Source organism: Scyliorhinus canicula, chromosome 2 (genome assembly GCF_902713615.1).
Source record: "Scyliorhinus canicula chromosome 2, sScyCan1.1, whole genome shotgun sequence".
Taxonomy (NCBI): Eukaryota; Metazoa; Chordata; class Chondrichthyes; order Carcharhiniformes; family Scyliorhinidae; genus Scyliorhinus; species Scyliorhinus canicula.
The window spans coordinates 23,681,674-23,695,376 of NC_052147.1; positions in this window are offsets into that span (position 1 = coordinate 23,681,674).

The window sequence follows — 13,703 nt, forward strand, 5'->3', positions numbered from 1 at the left end:
GAGTAGACAGTCAGATAAAAGCAAAATATAGCAGATGCTGGAAATCTGAACTAAAAGCAGACAATGCTGGATAAACTCGGTTGAAGGACCATTTAAATCTGAAAAGTTGCTGCTAAACCTGTGACGTTTATCCAGCATTTTCTGTTTTTTTTTTACTGAAGGAGACTGTGACTCTCCAGGCAGATGGTTAGGACCACCTGTCACCTTGTCAGTGCAGGCCTCCGAGACATCATCTCACAGGTGACTGCCCACTAATGATGCTCTCTTTATTGAGGCTGGACAACACAGCAGATTCACAACTGATGAGCCATTACTCAGAGACCACTGGGCCTGATGCCTGGACTGGCAGGTGATGACTTGCAGTACCGTCCTCCAAGGGTCTCTCTCATGGTGGCGGTCTACTGCACTCTCCATAATATGGCTCACCAGAAAGGTGTAAACCTTGAGAAAATTGAGGCCCGGGAAGGAGACAGCTTTTCGAGGGAGGAGCAGGAGATGAGAGAGGGGGAGGAGGAATTGGAAGCAGAGGGAGATGATGCTGAACAGAGAGGTGCCCCTGCTGCATGACAAAGATGCCCTCCTCCTGCCACCCTCCCACACGTGGACCTCCCGCCTCTCCCTCATTGGTGTCAATATCCCTTCTCCCCCGTGACATCTTGGTTTCCGGCGATACAGTCGCAGATCTTGACACAAGCTCTCTTTCTCAGGACAGCTCGAGGGCTCGGTGATGTCTGAAAACCTTCACCATTTCTGCTTCCATCAACTTCAATTGGACAGAAAACTTATCGCCATATTAATTAAAGCTCACCTCTGTGCAGTTCAGATCATTAGTCAGTTTCCTATTGGTGGCAGGCTTGACATAAAAACAGACAGGCTACTTGTTTCCTGCTTCTGTGGTGAAAATCAAGCCCCTGGCTTCAAATTCAGCACAAGCAAGTGTAACGAAAACGTGGTTTCGCTGCTAGCTGTACAAGTCCAACTTAAAATAAGTCTGAACGATCTTAGCCCTGTTCCTTGTGAGTCAGAGTCTGCAGAACAACTGTCACTTGTTGATCCCGTGTCACAATCCCAAAATGGCCCTTTTCACAGCAACAACAGGTCTTAGATGAGAAAGGAGTTTGCACATAAAGAAAAGGGCAAGGTTTAGTACATCATTCATCATCTGACCAAGGTATGTCATGAATCCCATCTCTGTATTCTGTTGGCATTTGAAGCAAATAAGGAAGGTGCAGCCACAGAGAAATGTTAGCTTTGAAAGTGACCTTTAATTAGACTAGAATGAATATGTTGAGTTAACAGAATTGGCTTTATTAGATAATAATAAGTAAGTGGAATTGACTGTGTAAACAAGATATAGGCTTTTAGCACTGGATGTAAAATCCTGTGCAAATGTAATGAAATTATATCAATGGATTAGTTTGAAGTTGCTCTATAAAACCTGGAATAAAGACCTCTGTGTTACACTGCACAACTTTATTGTCATAAATATTTGAAGTGTCCATAAGTTAATCCTTTATCAGCTAATTTATTAATGCGGTGTAGTAGCAATGTGACTGGACTAGCAATACAGAGGCTCAGGCTAATGGGGAAAAGGGTTCAAATCCCATCATGACAGGTGGTGGGATTTAAAATCAATTACTAAACCAGCATTGAAAGTTAGTCTCGGTCGGACCAGGAAACTATCATTAATCAGTAAAAACCCATCTGGTTCATTAATGTTCTTTCAGAAAGGAAATCTGCCATCCTAACCTGGTCTGGCCTACATGTGACTCTAGACACACACCAATGTGGTTGACTCTTAACTACCGTCTGGAATTGCCCAGCAAGCTTCTCAGTTCACCGGCAATTAGGGACCGGTAACAAATGCTGGTGTTGCCAATGGTGCCCTCATCCCATGAAAGAATAAAAAACATTTATTCAACAGAAGTGTTGACATGTTTCTTTTGAAATTAATTTCATAGGGCACCATGGTGGCGCAGTGGTTAGCACTGCTGCCTCACTGCACCGAGAACCAGAGTTCGATCCCGGCTCTGGGTCACTGTCCATGTACAGTTTGCACATTCTCCCTGTGCCTGCGTGGGTCTCACCCCCCTCAACCCAAAGATGTGCAGGGTAGGTTGATTGGCCACGCTAAAATTTCCCCTCAATCGGAAAAATTTGAAAAAAAAGAAATTTCATGCAAATGTATTATACTGACAATGTTACACAGCTTTGTTCCAAGGAATTAGATTTTTCTTCTGAGTCAGTTCTCTCTCAAAATAAAAACACACCCAATTAAGTTCTGGTTTTGCTAAATTCCAACAGGAATGTTCTGTCCATGCAGTATTGCTTGTAATGTCCAGGGAGGTGGGAGTTTGGAGGGCATTTCTTCCGACCTAAGTTTGGCAGAAGATCAAAGAAGCAGTATAACTGTCTAAAAACTGCTCACTCACAGTTTTCCTGCAGGATTTCTGCCAAAGGTACAGTGGGAGTTTGGCAGAACTCTGTGGAACTACCCTCTCTGTACATATTTATAGACATAGACATAGAACAGTACAGCACAGAACAGGCCCTTCGGCCCTCGATGTTGTGCCGAGCAAATGATCACCCTATACCCCCCTAACCTTAATTTTTCGGACACTACGGGCAATTTAGCATGGCCAATCCACCTAACCCGCACATCTTTGGACTGTGGGAGGAAACCGGAGCACCCGGAGGAAACCCACGCACACACGGGGAGGACGTGCAGACTCCGCACAGACAGTGACCCAGCCGGGAACCGAACCTGGGACCCTGGAGCTGTGAAGCATTTATGCTAACCACCATGCTGCCCAAATTTATGCTGCAGAATTTTAAAATGCTAATGCCCATTAAATTGTACAAAGAATCAGCGCCGGCCCTAGGGTTGCTGGCGCCCCGGGCAAGCTGAACTTCGGCGCCCTTGGGGGGGGTGGGGCCGAGAGGGGGGGGGGGGCGAGAGGGGGGGGCGGGGCCGAGAGGGGGCGGGGCCGAGAGGGGGCGGGGCCGAGAGGGGGCGGGGCCGAGAGGGGGCGGGGCCGAGAGGGGGCGGACCCGAGGGGGGGGGGGGGGGGAGCGGACCCGAGGGGGGGGAGCAGACCGAGGGGGGGGAGCGGACCGAGCGGGGGCGGGGGGGGAGCAGACCGAGGGGGGGAGCGGACCGAGCGGGGGGGGGGGGCGGGGGGGGCGGACCCGAGGGGGGGGCGGACCCGATTGGGGGGGCGGGGCGGGGGGGCGGAACCGAGGGGGGGGGGCGGGGGGACGGACCCGCGGGGGGGGGGGCGGGGGGACGGACCCGAGGCGGGGGGGGGGAGCGGACCGAGCGGGGGGGCGGACCGGGGGGGGGGCGGACAGAGTGGGGGGGGCCGCCCTGGGGGAGTGCGGCCACCCTAGGGGAGTGCGGCCACCGTGCATGCGCTGGTTGGCACCGGCCCAACTGCGCATGCGCGGGACCCGAGTCTCTGGCGCCCCCTAGCACATGGCGCCCCGGGCAACTGCCCGAGTTGCCGGTGCCTTGAGCCGGCCCTGCAAAGAATAGAAAGTGTGCTACATTTCGGCTACCTGCAGTAATAAAAAAAACTTACATAATTCCATAGACTTGCAGGTACCGTGGAAACATAGCTTGCAGCAAAAAATGACCGAGACTTTCAGAATTATCCGTTATCCACAGTAATATGAGGGAGGCGGTGATGCAGTGGTTTTATCACTGGATTATCACTGGATTATCACAGTGCTATTATCACTGGACGAGCAATCCAGAGACCCAGGATACTGGTCTGCGGACCCGGCTTTAAATCTCACCATGGCAGATGGTGACATTTGAATTCAATAGAATTCTGGAATGAAAAGTCTAATGGAGGCCACAAAGCCATTGTCGATTATTGTAAAAAAAAATTAGGTTCACTAATATCCTTTGGGGAAAGAAATCTGCCGTCCCTACCTGGTCTGATCTACATGAGCTCACTGGGCTAAATCACTGGCTTTTACAGCAGACCAAGCAGGCCAGCAGCACGGTTTGATTCCCGTACCAGCCTCCCCGGACAGGCGGCGGAATGTGGCGACAAGGGGCTTTTCACAGTAACTTTATTGAAGCCTACTCGTGACAATAAGCGATTTTCATTTCATTTCATGTGACTCCAGACCCACAGCGATGACGATGTCTCAACAGCCCTCTGAAATGACCGAGCAAACCAGTTCAAGGATACTTAGGGATTTGATTTATTATTGTCACATGTATGAACATAGAACATACAGTGCAGAAGGAGACAATTCGGCCCATCGAGTCTGCACTGCCCCAGGTAAGTCCTCACTTCCACCCTATCCCCATAATCCAATAACCCCTCCAAATCTTTTTGGTCACCAAGGGCAATTTATCATGGCCAATCCACCTAACCTGCGCGTCTTTGGACTGTGGGAGGAAACCGGAGCACCCGGAGGAAACCCACGCAGACACGGGGAGAACGTGCAGACTCCGCACAGACAGTGACCCAGCAGGGAATCGAACCAGGGACCCTGGCGCTGTGAAGCCACAGTGCTATCCTCTTGAGCTACCGTGTTGCCTACTGTATTAGTATACAGTGAAAAGTATTGTTTCTTGCAAGCTGTACAAACAATGCATACTGTGCACAGGGAAGGAAGGAGAGACTACAGAATAGAATGTTACAGTTAAAGCAAGGTGTAGAGAAAAGATAAACTTAATGCGAGGTAGGTTCATTCAAAATTCTGATGGCAATAGGGAAGAAGCTATTCTTAAGTCGATTGTTACGTGACCTCAAACTTTGTTATTTTTTTCCTGACGGAAGAAGGCGGAAGAGAGTATATCCGGGGTGCGTGGGGTCCTTAATTATGCTAGCTGCCTTTCTGAGGTAGCCGGAATTATAGATAGAGTCAATGGATGGGAGGCTGGTTTGGGATGATGGGTAACAAATGCCAGCGATGCCCACCGTCCCGGGAAAAAGAAAGAAAAAAAAAATTACCCTCAATAGTGATTCTAAAGAAAATAGATATCGTTAATTTATAACTTTAATGAAGTTTCATAACAGTTAATGGGATAAAGTAGAAAGCTCCTGGAATATTGCTGTTATTTTATTTCCCAGATGATTTCCCATGCACTGTCACCAATAGTGCCCTTATATACGTTCAACAGGATCCAGCTAAGCAATACAGGTCCTATTTTGCCGATAAATATGCTACTTAACCAGCTGAATGCTCAATTGGGACTGTATACTGAATACACTAACATATATTACGACAAATAATATTTATGCGCATCACACAAATGAGGCAATGCAATTATGGGCACATAAACTGGATTCATTTCAGCTTTAGAATTATGTTCCAATTAAAATATATTGTAAAAGGAACGTGGTTTGAGCAAATATTTTTATCACCAACAATGCCCGTTTAGTGAAGTATCTGCAGGAACGGGCACTCTGGCAGCTTAAGACATAGAAAATACAGTGCAGAAGGAGGCCATTCGGTCCATCGAGTCTGCACCGCCCCACTTAAGCCCTCACCTACCCTATCCCGGTAACCCACTAACCCCTCCTATCCTTTTTTGGTCACTAAGGGCAATTTATCATGGCCAATCCACCTAACCCGCACTTCTTTGGACTGTGGGAGGAAACCGGAGCACCCGGAGGAAACCCACGCAGACAATGGGGGGAACGTGCAGACTCCGCACAGACAGTGACCCAGCAGGGAATCGAACCTGGGACCCTGGTGCTGTGAAGCCACAGTGCTAATCACTTGTGCTACTGTGCTGCCCACTGTAATTAAATGTAATTAATTAAAGAAATGTAATTTCTTTCAATGTAATTGAAGAAATAATAAAGTCAGCTATGAACAAATGTTCATAGTATCAGAAGGAGGTGATTTATCTCAGATATGTCACCTCTTTGGATTTTGATGCTTTATGCAAAGACGTTGGATATTAAACTTTGGATATACAATACGTTACCCATGTCTTATTCAGCCAGCAATGGAATTGCATTTCTTGATTTTTTTTCAATCGCAAACTTGTGCCATAATCTTGAATATAAGCATTTCAATTGCAATTTGTTTATGTTTGTTCTCTTTCAGAGATCCAGTGCAGACTCAATAGGCAGAATGGCCTCCTTCTGCTCTGTAAAGATTCTGTGATGTTCACTGCATCTAATTATGGCTCTTACATTCAAACTGCATCAAATATTTAGCTAATATATTTTTAAGAACATACGCTACTGTTAAAAGTAGCATTTTATGATACTTGTGGAAGAAGTTCCCTGTTATTTGACAGTCAAATCTTGGTGTGCCTTCAAATGGTTGGCAAAAGATTTTTGATAGTACATTGCACGGCACACAGTGCACCTCATGCTAAATTTACCACAGCACTTTTTATCTAATTAATTTCCTGCATCCAAACAATTTTCCCCATTGAAATTGTAATAGAATGTATCCCTAATGTTCCAAAATTATGTGGCATTAGATGCAACCTGGTTTCTGTTCCCTACAGATTTCCATTCAAAGCATGCATGTTAAACGCTGTACTGTTTTACGCTAGGTGCACATTATCTGTTAGACAGCTCCTTGCTTCTTGATCAGATCCTGCTAGAAACCTAAGTCTACTGGAATATAAGGACAGAAGTTGAGCATTCAGCACCTCAAAGCTACACCTCAATTCAATTTGATTTTGGCTTCGCACCTAAATTCCATTTATCCCCTTTGTTCCATATGCCTTGACACCTTTCCAGAACAATATCCAGGCTTGGGCTGATAAGTGACAAGTAACATTCACATCACACAAGTTCCAGGCAATGAACATTTACAACGAGAGAGAATCTAATCATCGCTCCTTGACATTTAATGGCATTACCATCACTGAATTCCCCACTACCAACATCCTAGGGGTTACCATTAATCAGAAACTGAACTGCATATAAATACTGTAGCTACAACAGCAGGTCAGGTCACCTCTTGACTCTCCAAAACCTGCCCACCTTATACAAGGCACAAGTCAGGAGTATGATGGAATACTCTCCATGTGCCTGGATGAATGCAGCTCCAACAGTAGTCAAGATGTTCAACACAGTCTGGGACAAAGCAGCCCGCTTGATTGACACTCCATCTATAAACATTCACTCCCTCCACCACCGACGTAGTATGTACCATCTACATTCACTGCAGGAACTCACGTAGGTTTCTTCGGCAGCACTTCCCAAACCCACAACCATGACCATCAGAAGAAGATGCATGGGAACACCACCACCTGGAAGTTACCTTCAAGCCACTCTGACTTTGAAATTTTTGCCATTCTTTCACTGTTGCAGGGTCAAAATCCTGGGACTCCTTCCTTAACAGCACTGTGTGTGTACATACAACCTCATGGGGCTGCAGCGGTTCAAGGGCAATTAGAGATGGGCAATAAAATGCTGGCTCAGTCAGCGATGCCCACATCCCATGAATGAATTAAAAACATAGCATCTATTCATCTGTCTTGGAAAGCCCCACTAACCTTTCTTATCCTGAGAGGGAGGTATTGGTGGCTTCCTCAATGTTGGTGTCCTATCAAATTGTATCTTCCCCTGCAGCGAATATTGTACGTGCATCTAGTTTTTTATGAGTTTTAATAAAAAACAAACTACAACCGTGTATTTCCCATTTTATTTGTTGTCATTAAGCTTAATGCATGTTGTTAAATGCAGTGACAGCTTGTTACTGTAGCTGCCAACAAGCACAGGGCTGACTCATGCTTTAAGCTCACTAACTATATGCAATTGTCAGATTTAGACCTCTAACCTGAAATGGGCGAATACAACTTGAATATTAGTTGAATTTTGAACTCACTCACCAAACTCGCAGATATAGTAATTGTCAAATTCTAGGAAAATAAACTTCCTTAACAATTAAATGTCACGCAATGCCGAATAGTCTTATCTGGCCTGGTGAAAAGTCAGCTGGGATTCCTAACTGTAAGCGGTTAAGCACAGTAATGTGTTTTTAAACAGATTCAATTGTCCAATTTTAGTGAGTAAAAACACCTTATTCAAAATAATTATTATATTTTGAGAGTATTTTAATCTGTTTGCTGCACTCAGATGACATGCACACTGATCATATCTGACACAGAATCTACCTTTGCAGCCACTTCGTGAAATTTGATTCTATTTGTCATAGAAATCACTCTTGAAGTGGTTCACAAATCTAGAGGCTTGATACACAAAACAACATTTTATTAAAAGCATCCTTTTAAATGTTTTTCTCAAAATTGCAAAACCCAATTGAACGGTCAAGTCACGGCACGGTGGTGGCACAGTGGTTAGCAATGCTGCCTCACAGCACCAGGGATCCGGGTTCAATTCCGGCCTTGGGTGACTGTGTGGAGTTTTCACATTCTCCCCGTGTCTATGTGGGTTTCATCCGGGCGCCCTGGTTTCCTCCCACAGTCCACGGCTGTGCAGGTTTGATTGGATTGCAATGCTAAATTGTACCTAAGTGTCTAAAGATGTGTAGGTTAGATTAAGAGGTTATTGGGATAGGGCGGAGGGTGGGCTTGGGTGGAGTGCTCTTTCAGAGGGTCAGTACAGACTTGATGGACCAAATGACCTCCTTCTGCACTGTAGGGATTCTAAGTCCCTTTGAGCATGCTGGTATTGCGTTTGAAAACTTGCTAGTGTCAGCTGGTGCTTTTACTCGTATAGAATTTACAGTGCAGAAGGAGGCCATTCGGCCCACTGTGCCTGCAATGGTCCTTGGAAAGTGCACCCTACCTAAGCCCAGCCCTCCACCCCGCCCCCGCAACCCAGCAACCCCATCTAACCTTTTTGGACATTAAGGGCAATTTAGCATGGCCAATCCACCTAACCTGCACATCATTGGACTGTGGGAGGAAACCGGAGCACCCAGAGGAAACCCACGCAGACACGGGGAGGATGTGCAGACTCCGCACAGACAGTACCCCAAGCCGGAATCAAACCTGGGACCCTGGAGCTGTGAAGCAATTGTGCTATCCACAATGCTACCGTGCTGCCTAACCAGATGAAGAGATATTAAACCAAGCCTGACTGCTTAAGCGGATTCTTGCACATTTAATGTGAAGATAGTAGAGTTGATTATTTTAGGAGTGAGAATATCCATCGGAGAAGTGAATTGATTCAAGGAGAGATATACTCCATGGGCACGATTCTCTGCAAATGCGGAGAGTCGTAAAGGCTGCCGTGAAACCGGCTGTGTTTCACGGCAGCCTCCGCGCCCCCTCCCGGGACCCGATTCACCCCCCCCGGTCGGGGCTAGCATCGCGGCCCCGGGAAGAACGACAGCGCAGGCTTAGCGAACGTTCGCTAAACCTGGCCACCAAGACTCACGGCGGCTGACGCGCACGATGACATCAGCCGCGCATGCGCGGGTTGGACGACTCCAACCCACGCATGCGCGGATGACATCATCGCGCATATGCGTCAAACCCGCGCATGCGCGGTGCGTCATGCCCCTCAGCCGCCCCGCGGACTGATCCTGCGGGGCGGCGGAGGGACAAAGAGTGTGCAGGAATCGGACCCACTGCCCGCGATCGGTGCCCACCGATCGCGGGCACATGCCACCCTTGGCACGGCCGTGGTGCGGCCGTGCAAATCGGTGGCATGGTTGTGCAGAACGGCACTTTGCGGCCGTTTTCACGAACTGTGATAGCAGGTGTGTTTAAATTCATGAAAACGGCCATAAAGGCCTGGAAAATCGGCCCATCGAATAGGGGAGAATCGCTGCTCGCCGTAAAAAAACGGCGAGCAGCGATTCGTGTCGTGGGGGGGGGGAGAATAGTGGGAGGTCGGGAAAAATGTCGGGAAGGCCCTCCAGCTATTCTCCGACCCGTCGTGGGGGCGTATTTTAAGTATTTCAAATTGCAGATACATAAATCTCATATCTGGAGATATAGCCTTATCCAGTGTGATCTGTGTGATATAATATTACCTCAGCGTTGTTTTCTTTGCACATGTCAATGAGATTCTGCAAATAAAATTGTACCATATTGCTTGAATTCAGTGCAACCCACAGTGTCTTTTCGGCAGCTACATAAGTTTTTGCTCGTGAGAAATATGTGGCCCAAGCAGATCTCAGTTCATTTACGTGTCAATTTCTATTAAATGCATGTTATTTCACTTGTCATAAGAACATGCTATCAGTATAGTGGATGGATTAAGATATTAATTACATCTGAATATGCACCACACAGTGAATCTCTGAGTTGTTCCCAAAATACAACAGATTTACTGTGTCCTGCCATTCCTCCACGGTGGATTTAAACCACATTTATAGGGAAGATCAACCAAGTGTGCTTTTTATTGCTGATGCATTGGCAGCTATTGTTTAATGTTGGAAACTTTAAAACAGTGCGGAGTAGGACAAATACACCACAGTCCAAACTCCTGCACCTCTATCTCCCGTTTTATTCACCCTCCGACACTTTCTAGACTTAAACCTTCGAATGATAAATTTTAAATTTTACCAATTGTTTTCATACTATAGAAATTTGACACAGCCTCAATCACCAGTAGAATTAAATTTCAATTATATTGCATTGGGTCTGAAGGGCATGAATAAATGCTACCATACTGTAATGTGGAATGACAAAGAGATTACAGCTGCTCCTTTATGCTAATGAGCCCCAGCAAAATGTAATCGATGGCGAGGTTAAAGGCACTGAAATGTGTTACTCTGACAGGAGTGCATTCCTTTTTGCTGAAGCTCGAAGCATTTATCAACTCTAGACCTCCAGCAAATATTTTTATCTCATGCTCTTGATTTCTTAAAAAGAAGGTTCAGAAGAGTCGCTGCACTCAGCTTGTAATGACGCTGATTAAACTCCAAATTAGCAATATCGGACTGGAGTACAGAAAGAGCAGGTAGGGAAGCTGTAGACTAGAAAATCAATTCAGCACACTGGTGGCAGAGTTACAATTCTGTCTTTTTCCCTCAGGGATGCCTAGGTTCATGTTGAGTTCAGGCTAAAGAGATGAAAGTCTCTTCTCAACAGCAAGGATCTGTTAATTGTGGATTCTGCAAGGGTTATGAGCAGGACTAGCACGGTAGAACAAGTGGATAGCACTGTGGCTTCACAGCGCCAGGGTCCCAGGTTCGATTCCCCACTGGGTCACTGTTTGTGCGGAGTCTGCACGTTCTCCCCGTGTCTGCGTGGGTTTGCTCCGGTTTCCTCCCACAGTCCAAAGATGTGCAGGTTAGGTGGATTGGCCATGATAAATTGCCCTTAAGAGACCAAAATGGTTAGGAGGGGTTATTGGGTTACAGGGATAGGGTGAAAGTGAGGACTTAAGTGGGTCGGTGCAGACTTATTGGGCCGAATGGCCTCCTTCTGCACTGTATGTTCTGTGACCACAAATATATTGTAGAAAATATCACTTGTGTGCTATGCTGAGGCACACACCAGATGCACTGCCATTGCATGGTACAGTCAGCTTGGCAATCCATGGTGCCATTGGACACAAGTTGGGGGCAGTCCTGCTCCCCAGCATCAATCTCTACAAGCACAGCATGATAGTGAACAATAAATCTCTTGAAACATCAGGAAATCAGTTGAGAAGAACATGAATGGGTTCAAACTGTTGTTTGCATTGATGATTTATTTTCAACTTCAGGCAATCATTTTGAATGATTTCGGGAACGGTACTGCATGGATCAATTAAAGCTATGACAATGTGAGATTCTGCACACACAAAAGCTGCTATAACAAGAACTGCACACCGAGGGGTATGCCAGAAAGATGGGACATCTGCTCAGTTTATTAAAAATCCCTCGATTTATTTTAAATGCCAAACACAATCATCTGTTATTTGCCACTGTCAGTCCAAGTATGCTCAGAATGATCCAAAACTAAATCATGCAGCTCCAGTATCAGAAATGGATACGGGTCACCATTTTTGCCTTCATACATTCTCGTGTATGATACATATATATAACCAGGTGTATCCATTTATGACAGGGCCAGTTTCTGTAAATGCCATATTGTGACATAGATTACTTATATAAGCAAGGTGCAAGGCAGAATGGAAGGTTTGTTTCCCAGTTTTGTTTCCTTGCATCTCCCATATCAAAATTTCTCTGCTCTGATGTGATAGTTATGTATTAGGAAATGCATTATTGTATCCATTCAAACCATCGGTTTGGAATGGGTTGGGAGAAATTCAGCTGTGTAATATTAGCATCTAAACATCTTGATGTGGTTGCGTGAGGTTCTATTTGCCTCTAATCAGGACCATTGTCAAAATAGCAGACTGAGGGATTATCATGTGCCAATATCACAATTTCATCTCAACAAGGATATTTAGTATTTTTGTAGGGGTACTTATAAGGCCTTAGGGGACATAGCCTCAAAATAAGGGGAAGTAGATTTAGGACTGAGTTTAGGAGGAACTTCTTTACCCAAAGGGTTGTGAATCTATGGAATTCCTTGCCCAGTGAAGCAGTTGAGGCTCCTTCATTAAATTTTTTTAAGGTAAAGATAGATAGTTTTTTGAAGAATAAAGGGGTTAAGGGTTATGGTGTTCGGTCCGGAAAGTGGAGCTGAGTCCACAAAAGATCAGCCATGATCTCATTGAATGGCGGAGCAGGCTCGAGGGGCCAGATGGCCTACTCCTGCTCCTAGTTCTTATGTTCTTATGTTCTTATTAGAAATAGCAAGTTTCAACATGGAGTATTTCAAAATGGTCATGTAGGAAAGGGCCAAGAAGAAAGAACATCATCCAAAATTTAAATTGTTCCCTCTCATGTGTAGAAAAAATACAGGCATACTTCACACAGTTGGTGTGTGATTCTCCTTCTGTAATAGGAAACATTGGTCCCAGTACTTAAGGAAAGGCAGGGATGAAGCAGGGGAGACTGTCAGCAGCCGGGAAACATGGAAGTGAAGTTGAATTGTTCAATAAGTATCATCATCCTTGTCCCCAGTTGGAATACCAATACAATTGAGCTCCACATTTCAAAGCAATATTGGATTTAAAGTATCTAGTCCCAGGGTGTCTCTAACCAGAAGTTCTAATACATTTCACATAATAGTAATTGTTTGTATATTGTAGCTTATTGCATTGAAATGCCCTCAGGGAATTTTTGCCAAATAAGTTAGTTTTGAAGTCTGGTAACAATGTTGGAAGAAAACTGAGTTGATGCAAGCAGCGTCCACAGCAAGAAAGGAATGAATGCCTGACTAATCTGCTGTAAAACCCGTATTTACATAAGGGAAAAATGTTCTCTCAGACATGTGAAGAACTCCCTAATCGCCCGTAAATAGTTCAATTAGAACTTTAGCATTTGCATTGATTGGCAACTGGGACCTTTGTTAACTTATTCAACTGCAGAACAGTATCAGTATAGGGGCTGGTTTAGCACAGTGGACTAAATAGCTGGCTTGTAATGCAGTACAAGACCAGCAGCGTGGGTTTAATTCCCGTACCAGCCTCCCCGAACAGGCGCCGGAATGTGGCGACTAGGGGCTTTTCACAGTAACTTCATTGAAGCCTACTTGTGACAATAAGCTGTTATTATCTCAGATGATGCAGAACTCCTCCTTGCAGCTCATTGTGATGTCAGTCAAATCATAAAACTCAACCGTCTACCTATTGAATCCAGAGGTGAAAGTGCGACAAACTGAGCCAAGCTGATTTTGATAACAAACGTAAATGCAAAGATATCTCTTCCATTAGATTATGAAGCAATTCAAAGGA